This window comes from Pezoporus wallicus, unplaced genomic scaffold (genome assembly GCF_028554395.1).
Source record: "Pezoporus wallicus isolate ANWC-B61680 ecotype Strahan unplaced genomic scaffold, APGP_CSIRO_Pwel_v1 contig_11133, whole genome shotgun sequence".
Lineage (NCBI taxonomy): Eukaryota > Metazoa > Chordata > Aves > Psittaciformes > Psittacidae > Pezoporus > Pezoporus wallicus.
Genome location: NW_026636583.1, coordinates 2,077,224 through 2,088,916, shown reverse-complemented (window position 1 = coordinate 2,088,916; position 11,693 = coordinate 2,077,224).

The window sequence follows — 11,693 nt, the reverse complement described above, 5'->3', positions numbered from 1 at the left end:
GAAGAAAGGAGAAATGAGGAGCTGTATTTATGCAGCTGCATCTTAACAACTAACCCTTCAAACAGCCCATCTAAACGTTCAGCCTAAAGCCACCTAAATGCAGGATCTGAAGAACCACCTTGGGACATGCACATTGGCCTCGCTGAAAGGCAGGGACTGGGGAAGGAGAGTGCGAGGCTGTGATTCAGAGCTGAGATGGATTTGCTTTACACATGAAAGACACCCCCAGGAGCTCACCGGGAGAACAGGCATGTAGCACCTTTCAAGTGTGTGATGCCCTTGAGGGGACGGATGGAAAACTGAACCAGAGCAGCAGCTCTGCTGCTCAGAGGTGGTCCTCAGCGGGGCCACGAGTAATGCGTGATCCCAGGAGAAATTACCTCGGGCATTTCCATCCCTGTCTGAAGCCCTTGGTAGCGTCCCAGGTAAATCAGGACAACAGCCCTGCTCTTCTCCAGGGCTAAGGGAGCTCCTGGGGCAGCTTGTCAGAGCTGATGGATGGGGTCAGAGCTGGTGGTATTGGAGCACAAGGGAGCTCCAAGGCTTCTTACTGCAGAGTAGGGATATCCAATGAGCCTGGCCCAGGGAGAGGGCTGGCAGTTGTGCTGATACTGATAGACAGGGGCTTATCTGGACCCTGCTGCCCCTGAGGTTTTGCTGTTCCTACAGGGATGTGCAACTGGTTGTGTTGCATCCCAGATGTGGAGGTTGGGCACAGCAGGGAACAAGCTTCGTTTGGCATCAGCAGAGACTTGCATCCTTCTGATGATGCTCAGAGCCAGGGAGGGCACAGCCCCTGCTCCTGGCATTCATCCACAGCCTGAGGAGTGACCTGGGAACTGAGATTGCCTAAATGACTCCCTAAAGGCTTTCCTGTGCTGTTTAAATATACCCCATCATAAGGCTGTGATGAAGCTGAGGTCTGTCTGGTGCTTTACTGCACACAGTTTGTAGAGTGAGCAGTGACAAGGGGACTGCTGAGGTTGAATCAGGTCCTTTGGGGTGCAAGGAAGAGGATGGTGCTGGCAGACCTGCATGAGGGAGAGGGGGAAATGCTTCTGCCCAAAGCAAGCAGCAGATGAGAGGCAGTTAGGACAAGATGGATGAGTGTTGGCTTGCAGGGGAGGGAAGTCAGCAGTTCCTTGCTGTGCCTGTTTATGGCAGTGCTAGCAGGGCTCACGTTTATAGCAGCACGTGTTAACTGCGGGCTGCTGCAGCTGCCATAAACAGCTTCAGCATTCCCAACTTCCTGCCTGCATCGGGAGCCCTTCGGTGCATCGCGTGGACCATGCTCCTCAAGGGCCAAAAGAGCAGAGCTCTTGGCTTTGGAGAGCTTCATGTTCCCCATCCCATTCCCTCCTTAGGCTTAGGAGCAAAAAGGAAGCCCCGGCAGGGCCCACAGTGAACTGGGAATGGTTTTGCACTGCTCTCCTGCAGGGTAGCAGCTGCACTTGGTGTTTCTTGGAACCCAAGCAAGTGTTTTTCTCCTTTGGTTCTTTGTTTCTCCCTTTTTCCTGGAAATGAATTCCCAGCCACTCCATCTGGTTGCCAGAGGTGATGCTTCCATGCAGCTGAGGCAACCGGTGCCGTGGGAGGACACCGGGGAGGACCCTGCTGCTGTTTCACATTCCTTTTGCTCACTTCCAGCAAGGGCCCTGTGGATCTTAACACAGGGTTTGGCTCTTCTTTTACATGGAACTTTCAGGAACGTGTTTGTGAGATTGTTGGGGTTTTTTTCTGGGAAAAACACTGTGCAAAGGTGGGGTTTGGGTGGGGTTTGGGTGGGGTTTGGGTGGGGTTTGGGTGGGGTTTGGGTGGGGTTTGGGTGGGGTTTGGGTGGGGTTTGGGTGGGGTTTGGGTGGGGTTTGGGTGGGGTTTGGGTGGGGTTTGGGTGGGGTTTGGGTGGGGAACTGGAAGTTAAAGGGGGATATGAAAGCTTGCTTTGAGCTTGTGGGCTTTCTTCTGTTTGGATGCTCTTGTTGCAGGTGCTTTTCAGGGAAATCAGTGCCCATCAGTTGAATAAATCCTCAGAGGAAGGAGAGTAAAAGGAACTAAAAGCTTCTTACAAAGGTATTCCTTAAGCAAAACCTTTAAGCCCAATTCATTTCCATGCTGGAAATAAAGACATCCGAAGGCCCCCCTAAGTACTGGGTTTTAGTTAATTTTATGTCTGAGGCACCTGGGTACAGTGATGAGTGTCCTTAGAAAAGGATATTAGGGATTCATGCAGGCAAAGCAATGAGGGATGCAGGGGTTAAGCCATCCCTTGTGCAAATCCCTCAGGATTGGATGGGAATGTGTGTGTAGGAACTCTTTGCATGCACCGTGGTGCATGCAGGCTTTACATCAAGGTGCTGCAGCCCCTAGTTCCCAATTTACACACAGTGTTGCAAATATAATGCATATATATATTATACACAATATAATACAAATATAATACTGTTGTGGAGCCCCTTTGCTGGTGTCCACTTCCACGCTCCTCTGGGTGTTCGGATCTTGGTCCTCGCAGTGAGTGGGGTAGGACTGAAGGTGTCAAACTCTTCTCTTCAGCTATTGAAGACTCTTGTTTCCCCTTTCAGCTCCTGAAGTTTGGCAACACTCGCAGATGTCATTGCCTGTCAGGAAGATCTCTTCATTTCCCATCCCCTGCAGTGGGAGCTGCCTGTCAAGTGTCTCTTCTCCACAGTTTCATGTTTCTGGTAAAGCTATGATTTGATTTTTAGGTTTTGTCTGAACAGAATTACCTCCTATGGCATGCTTGAGCTGCCAGGGAGGGGAAAAGCCAAGGCATGGTCAGGGGAATAAAACAAGTTATCCCTCCTGGGGCTGCATCAGCAGACCAAAAGCCATTAAATGGCAAAAGCCTCTTAGTCCATGTGATGCTTTGCACATCCCTGGGATGATGGAAACAGAAGGTGGGTGACAAGTAGGGCACTGGGGATGGGTTCTGCCCTGATTTTAGGTGTGAATGTCTATAGGGTGAGGATGCCATTGCATCAGCTGGGCTGTGCCTACTGGTGGGTATTGGCTGGTGTGGAAATAGGGAGGATGAGGTGGTGGCAGCACATCTGAACGGGGCCAGGGCTGGCCCGCTGTGGCTTGCTGGTGATGGGAGGTGAGCAGTGGTGGGGTGCTGGAGTGGATGGTGGAGCATTTATGTCTCTCAGGGAACACTGGCAACAGCAGGGTGTTCTGCTGATATTTAATGATGCTGTATCTATTCCTCCTCCTTTTTATCTAATAAGCAAATCTCTCTCACAGGCAGAGACTTCAGCTGAAATATTTAGATACAGAATTAACTCGAGCACTGAAAGCAGGACACAACCCAGAGGGATGCATCTGTAGCGCTGCTGCCCCTTGCAGCGTTCAAGCTTCAAGGGAAGGCCATCAAGGTGATTTGCCAGGGAGACTTGCAAGCCATCCCACAAACTGCTGATGAGGAAGGGAAGAAGCCGTCCCCTCTTGCTTTAGACAGGGTCATTTACCTGCTACCTTGTGTCTGCAGAGCAGAGCACTAGAAGTTGGTAGGATGCTGAGCACGAGTGTCCGCTCCCAACTCAGCTGCTTCCTGCACTGCTCACTCCAACACCTGCAGGCTTGGAAGGGGACATGTGGTGTCTGTGGCACACTGGGAATGCCAAAGTGAGGTCAGGGAATGCAGCACTGGGGCTTTGCAAGCACTGTGGGAAGGTCGGCTCAAGGAAAGCTCCGACCCCACTAGAGAAAAGGTCCTGTTTAGTTTCAGGTGTCCTCACTCTATCCTAGACGTGAGAAAGCCCATGTCTATGGGATTGAAGAGCTGACTAGACAGTGAGAACGAAGCCATATGGTACGTGTCATCATTTCTATCCTACACTTTCTAAATCCCCCACCAACATCACACTATTTTTCTCACTTATGAATTTTATGGAAGGCAAATAAAAGCCTAATAGAAGGCAGGAGGAGCTCCCATGTTTTCTGCTTCAGCATCACCTGCTGGTTCCAGTGGGATTTGCAAACCCAGGACGTGTGGGGCTGGAGGTGCAAACCAGGCTTTGGGGTATTTAATGGGGTGTGTGGGTGCTGCTCTGTAATGGCTCATTACTGCAAGGCTTCAATGAAGAAAACAAGGGAAAGGAGCACAGTTACAAGGCAGGCTTGTTAAATCGTTTAGATTTGGCTGTCGTACTCAGATTCAAAACGAGGAGGCAATAAAAGGCATCCTCAGGCACATTTAACAACCACCCTTGGTGACAGTGGCACTGAACTGCTTTAGTGTCTTGTTTAAAGTCAGCAGAAGCAACTCCAAGGATGCTGTAAAACCTAATCCATCTCATCCGAAAGATCAGAGCCTGCAGGAATGCGTGAACCTGAACCCCCAGAAGTCTGATGGCCCCTGAGCTCCAGGAGCAATGGTGAAAAGGCCATTTCCCTTCTTTTTCCCTTTCCTCAGCCCTCAGTTGGATTTTCATGAAACCAAACGATAGCATGAGATGATGCTGCTGTTTGTAGGGGATCTCAGGTAAAGAGAAGACCTCAACTGAGCTTTAGATTATTTGGGCCTTTAGAAATACATATATATAGTTCTTGAAAGCTCTGGGAGAGTGTTTTTGCTCTCAAGCCTCTCTTCTCACCTGCAGACCCTCATTGCAGAACGTTTTCAGATGCTGGTGCCCTTGACTTGGGCAGCTCCCATGACTGCATCTCCTCTGGAATGGCAAAGGCACTTTGCAAGGCTGAGACCTTTTTACCTCTCTGGGATGCTCCTTTCCTCTCACCTCCTGCCTTTTAGCCCCAGGCTCCTGTTTTCTCTGCTCCTCCATCCATCTCACAAATGGGTTTGCAGCAGCGTCTGGGTTTCTGCAGCAGAAGCACGGTGGGAAAAGTCAATCCTCATTGCTGTGATTACTGGAGCTGGCAGATCCTGCCTCGGGCGCTGAGCTCAGGCTGCTCTGGGAGATGGACTCAACCTGACACCGCCTCAGTGAAGGTGATGGAGGGTGCAAGGCTGGGAAAGGGAGAAGATACCAAGAAAAATGGTCCTGAGGAGAAGTAATGAGAGGTTCAGAAGCTGGGACTGAGCTGGGGCAGGCTGCAGGAGCATCTCCAGGTGTCTGAAGGGAGGATGAAGTGCCAAAGTGCGGCTGGACCCCGCCAGTGTGAGATGGGATGGTTAGGGACTGATGGACCATTTCTGCAGGCAGGAAGGGCTCGGTCTCTTCAACTCTGAGAAACATCTGATACAACTCTCTGAGGCTCCTGCTGTGATTAAGCACATCTTCAGCACCTCCAGCATCTTCCTCAGCTGCTCCTTGGGGATGAAGCAGGGGATGGGGAGCAACTATTGAGAGCCCAGTAGTGAAAAGCATGGTAGGATATCTATTTCCTAGAGACCTTTCACACAGCTTCTCTCCTTTAGAGGAGGAAGCTGTAGCAGGTTATGTGTTTCTCGGGGTCTTTTCACACAATCTTTCACATTCAAAACCCTGGCTCTATCGCACACGCTTCAGTCCCAGCATCCGTTCTTTTGCTGACCCAGGTTTAAAAACCTCTCCCCATTCCCAAGCTGCTGCTGTATCACTTGTGCAACAAGTTTTGCTGAGGCTGCAATTGGGACAGTTTCATCCTGTCATGAGTGCAGGTGATGTGGATTGGGTGGATGGAGGGGTAAAAGGGCAGGGTTAGGTGTGTATGGAAGGGGATTTGGTGTTGTGAAGGGCTTGTTTCTGGTGGGACCAAGCAGTTTCTTGGTAAGGCTTTGGCTTGGGGTAAGGTTAAATATTGGTTGTATGGGGGAATGGTGCAATTTCCATAGGTGGGAGTGAAAGCTGAGTGCTGCACATCCCCTCTCATGGTCACCAGTGCACCCCTGCGCACCCAATGCATGTGTCCTTATGGTCCTGTGAGCAGGCAGGGCTTGGTGCACCCATTGCTCTTTCTGTAACACACCTTTAGCTGTGTTCTCCTGTCCTGTCGACCCTCCAGGCCCTGGGCTTTGGCTCTCAATCCCACATAGAATCAGGGGGAGCTGGGATGCACAGTGCTTCTGGCATGGCTCTTTGAATGGCATCAGAGCGAGCCCGGCAGCCACATGAACAGCGTAGGTGAGGAGACATTGCAGAGCTGCTGCTGGTTGCATGTTATTTACATGCATATCCTCTACCGTGCTGATGGCTCTTCCTGCTTACAGGTTTGCTAAAGGCTGGAGCCTTTTTTCAAGGCAGATCTTCATTCCTTGGGAAGCCTGCTGGGAATACATTTCCCTCTGCAGTTGCTTGGAATTTTCAGTAAACAGCTATTGTTGCCTCTTGCTAGAACATGGAACAAGGGAAGGCTTCCGTGAGTGCATTTAGGTGGGTTAAAGCTGGGAGAACAACGTGCTCTGGGGTGGTTTGGCAGGCATCAGCCGCTATTGATCCGAATAACAGCAAGATCTTGAGGGACGTCTTGGTGGGGAAAGCAAGTTCAGAAGGAAACAAGCAGCAAATGGATGCTGGGTATCTTGATGCTAGGCTTGTTGCAGCGGATTTGTTGCTCTCAAAGCTGTTTGCTATGTAAAGCGACTGCAGCACAGAGGGGATGAGCAGATCCTTGCTTTGAAAGACCTCTGTGAAAATTGCCATCTGAGCACAGAGGTGTTTTCCTCCCTAAGGGATAAGAGGTTGAAGTGCTGGGATGGAGCTTGGAGGCTCTGAATTCATCATCTGCTTCTGTTTCCTACTGAGTGTCTGTGTAAATCGTGCAGCCGCCATTGCCTTTCCCTAAAACAGAGACCCTTCTCTTGGCGTCTGCACTCTGGGGATGCCCACATAGTGAACCCTGGATGCTGGGAGCCTATTCCCAGGATGGTGAAAGAAATCAGTGCCTTGGGTGAAGGGATAACGGGGACAAAGAGGGATTTCTGCCTTGAGAGAGTGGAGGGATTTGTTCAGTCCCTGGGAAATGGGAAATAATGGTGGCAAGCAGTACAATACCAGTGAAGTGGGTCGCATCGTGTACTCCCCTCTGTTAGAGCTTGAGGGATTCTGCTCTAAATGAGTATATGGTGAAGCAGGGTCCACTCATTCCCAAGTAGTGAGGATCAGGCTCTCAAAAGGCAGGTGGCTTCTGGCATGAAGTGCATCTGGTTGTTCTCCTTACCATGGACCTTGTACCTTAATGGGGTTTGAAACCCCTCTGGTCTTGGTGGTTGCTGTCCTTTGGATGCTGACCAAGTCATGCAAACATGGGAGAGACTGGAACAGAACTGAAGCAGTTCTTCCTGTAAATTCATGAAGGTTTGGGGAGCTACATGCCTTTTTCTTCTCCCACTTCATGGCCCCAGGGAATGTAGCAGGAGTTGATGTATTTCTTGGCATGGGAACTCCAGGGCTTTGGGAGCTGGCGAGGAAACGGAAGGAAAAGGATGGATAGGAGAGAAGTGGAAAGATTTCCTTTGTGATTGGGCTTTAAGTGGGACTGAATTACACTTGTTTTGCTGTCCTGCTATTTTGGAAAGAGGAATCGATTGGCTCCAGCTCTGTCAGCCAGGTCGGGTGCCCCTGGGGATCGGCTGCCTCTTGCAGGATGCTGTTTCATTGTGTGATATGCCTGTTCCTATGGATCAGTTCCTTGCCTGCAGCTGCAGGAGTGGGCAGGGAAGTGTCAGCCAGCAGCAGTGTTGGGGTGTCAGGGTGCAGGGGGATGCAGGCACTGACCCCATGGCTCTGGCAGAGCAAGCATCAGGAGCAGGCAGATGGAGCTGCCTGCTGGGGATGTGGGGATGGATGAGCTCAGTTGCTGTTCTCTGCTGGCTTCAGCTAAAGGCTGTGTCTGGAGTTATATGTATGGCTCAGTCCATGAGTAGATGGGATGCACTGGGATCACTTGCTCTTTCTTCTGGAGCTGGTGCAAGGCTGAGCAGTGACTTCCCTTTGCTCTTTGACCATCCTCAACATCATTTTCCATGCCTGTTTTGCAGGTTTTCCAGTGCTGGAAATACCCCTTGCTCTCACTTTTCTAGCTGTAATGCAGTTTCTCTTTCATTCCCCACTAAACCCCAATACCTGCTCTGTTGATTTCCTTAGTGTTTAATGGTTCACCTTAGTGTTTAATGCTCTGCCTGCTCAGCTGTAGATACACTTAATGTCCCTGCTCAGCGCTGACCCTATGGAGGGAGCAGCGATGCCCAAGGACACTGCTGTAACGCTGGTCTTGGGGAAGCCACAGCTACCCTGAGCTGTAGTTGAGCTCTCCTTGACTTGTGCAGATGCTTCACAAACCCAGAAAGCTGAGGGTGAGCAGAGAGCTCAGGGAAGCACTCTAAATACCAAGGCTAAAGAGGGTGCGATGAGGATCCAGAGGGAATGCTCCGAGGATGCTGGTCTTGCTGGAGGGGCGAACTGGGGGGTTTTGAGCAGGTAAAAGAATACTGGAAAACAAGAAAAACAAGAGTTTGGGTGCTTTTTCTTTGCCTAAATATTTAACAGCAAACCTGGAAATCACATCTGTTTCTCATCCTACCAACCAGCTTGAGCTGTGGATGGATTCGCCAACAGTAACGCACTGTGAGCACCATCAGTTTTGATGGGTGGAGGATGTGTGCATTAACAGAGATGGCTTTGGTGTTTGTGGTGTGGACAGTGATGGGAGAAATGCAGGTGTGTGTCTCCCTGTCTGGCAGGTTAAAGCCATTCCCCTTGTCCTGTCCCTACAGGCCCTTGTCCAAAGCCCCTCTCCAGCTTTGTTGGCCACCTTTAGGTATTGACTGTTCTTGATGTCTCCTGTATGACCGTTAACGTCCATAAACCACATCTCGCCCACCATGGCACAATTTAGCTATTTAGTGTTGCCATGTGCCCATCACGAGTGGCAGCTGTATTTTGAACCTTTGCTCTCCAGCTCTTCCAAGCGCACTCCACATCCTCCTCAGCCTTCCTCCCTCTCCTCTTCAGCCCGGCCTCTTGTTCCCTGCATGAGAAATGATTTCCCATCTTGCAGGATTAAATCTCTGCTCCTGATGGCCTTGGTTAGACTGGGCTGAAGGTGGGAAACCAGCTCTGACACGCAGCCGCCTTCACCTTCAGCAAGGAAAGGCAGGAAAAGCACCTTGTGGGTAGGAAATGCAGGTGGCTGTGGGCTGGTTCCTGCCAAAGCAGCAGAAATCCTCCACGTTCAGGAGCAGTGGCTGCAAAGTCAACCTGGTTGGAACAGCTGTACGTGGAATTAGTGACACTTGAGCTGGATTAGCTTGAAATAGATAAGGGTTGTTCATCCCAGGCTGGACTGATGCTCCTCACGAGTCTGGAGATGGATGTGGTGTAGGTGTATGGGGAAGCCCAGGGTCCTGCCTCTGCCAACATATATCCATTAACCAAGCAGAGAACAACCTGCTTGGGCTGCAGATACGGGTTTTTTATAGTATAAGCCTTTGAAGGTATGCCAACCCCCCCTCCATATATGCCCAAAGCTCATTTTAATTCTTTAATGGATATTCTAATGACCCCATTCATCAGAATTTTGTATAGTTTTGAGACTTATTTTGTGTGCATTCAAAGGAAAGTGGGGCTGAAGTAAAAGAGGGTATTTGCACCAGAAATGTGGTTTTGACTTGCACGTTGATGCTTGGGATGCTTTATTGTAAACCCAGCATCTCTTCATGGTGTCACCCGCTGCCTTCATGAGCACTTCCTTGACCATCATCACCTGGAAGAAGGGTTGCATTTTTGGCTGGTTCTTTTTTGGCTCCTGTTTCCCTGCTGTCTGCATAGAAACCTGCAAGCAGAGGAGCTGATCTGGTTCTCTAGGAAATAGGCTGGAGAAGTCCTTCTGGGTCATGCAATGAAATCTTGGTGGCCTTGTGCATAGACCCCAATGGATGAGGGGAAGACTTCCAGTGAGGAAGGAATCTGGTGAGTGTCATGCTCTTGGGATGGCTCTGTCCCCCTCTCAACCCAGGGATCCTGAGGAGAGCGGAAGGTAAGAGTCCATGAGATGTGCTGGAAGGACAAATCTCTTCATGGGTGAATTGGGATTGGGGTGAAATGAGGTGAAACGGCAGGAGTGGGACTGAAGGTGCAGCATGAACACCGTGAGCTCTTTCCTGTCCAGGAGGACAAGGCTGAGCAGCTTGGAGATGGGAGATGGATGGAGGAGGAGCTTTTGTTGCAGACACTAAACATGTCTCGGCTGTCGGTAGTTCAAGGTGGCAACGCTGATCCCTTTCTACAGCAGTCATTCCAAAGCATTGCGCTGTGAGTCAAAACAAGAACCACAACAAGACAAATAGGTGAACACGCCGTCTTTGCTGCCTTGAATTAACAGAGTGAGTACATGGAGGGCTAAGTGCATTCCTGGGGGTGGGAGCCAGCAGAGAGGAGCGGAGCTGCATTTGCAAGCACCCTTTTCCCCTAGGCTCCCGGGCTGTCCAGCCGGGCTCTCGCACTGATTTACTGCTGTCCTTCCCTCAGCCTTTGAAACTCAATCCATTAACAGTTAATGCCTGCTCTCCTCTTTATTTCACACCCTCTCGTTAATGGAGTGGTAAAAAAACCCAACCTTTCTTCAAGCACAGGGACTGTTCTCTTTCACAAGGCTGCATCCCTGGGTCAGGCTTTTATCCCTTGCTCCCTGTTAGAGCTGTGACCTGGTCTTATGGATGCATTCAGGGAAAGTACAACGTGTTACCATGCCGTACTGTTACCGTCCTTGTAAAGAAGGTGCAGTTTCTGTGCTAAATCACCCCAGACGTCTGTTAAAGCACAACTGAAGCAGAAAGGGCTGTGGCTGTGCTGCGCTCTCTGAAGCATTTGCTGCCCAAGAGCTCATTGCCCTTTTCTCCATGTCCTGGGCACTAGGGATGTGCCTCAAACTGGTTCTGCCCCATGTGTCTCTGCTTATGTCCCTATAAACTGCTGGGAAATGGCATCTTCAGGGGTGCTCGGGGGCACAAGACCATGAAGCTCCAGTTCTCAGCAGTTAACTCTGTGCCTGATCGGGGATCAAACTGGGGCTGGACCCCAAAGGTCTGTTTGGGGGGCAGCTTACCTGGGGGCTCTGCAGCTCTTGGGCACTGAGTCTGTCAGGACTAATGTCCCAGATGGGGAAGAGCAGGGACTGTGTGGGTCGCCCCATGCAGAGGTAACGAGTTCACCACTGCAGCTTCTCAACAGAAATGTGCTACTCCAGCTCTGATCCGAACTGCAGGATGCTTTAGCTTGCGAATAAATGACCTTTAGCGAATGCCACTACACGAACGCTAAAGAACAACAACTCCCCCCTCAGTGCTTCGCAGCCCTCCTTGTGTTTTTGCCAGTTTCTAGGTCACATTCCCCATCCCGTTTCTCCCTAGCACAGCACCCAGGTTGCACAGTGGCAGCGGAGGGAGGAATTTGTCTTCTCTCCCTTCATTCCCTTCCCACTGGGTTGGAGCCCACCCCAGGTAGGCTGAGTGGCTGTGGCTGGGGGGGTGATGGAGAGGCCGGCGTGTGTGTGTGTGTGTGTATGGCTTTGCCTGTGGCTCGCTTTCCATTTGGTGCCTCTGGTTATTTATTATCACCCCCCCTCCTTCTCGTTCCTTCCCCCCCTGCTTGTGTCTTACGCAGTGGGAGCCGCCAGCAGCCGGGGCTGGCTCTGCCCAGCCGCCGTCCGCCCTCATCCCTCCCTCCCATCCCTCCCTTTTCCTTAAAAACGTGGGATCGGGGTGCAGCCCCTGCATCCCCGCCTGCGAGAGCAGC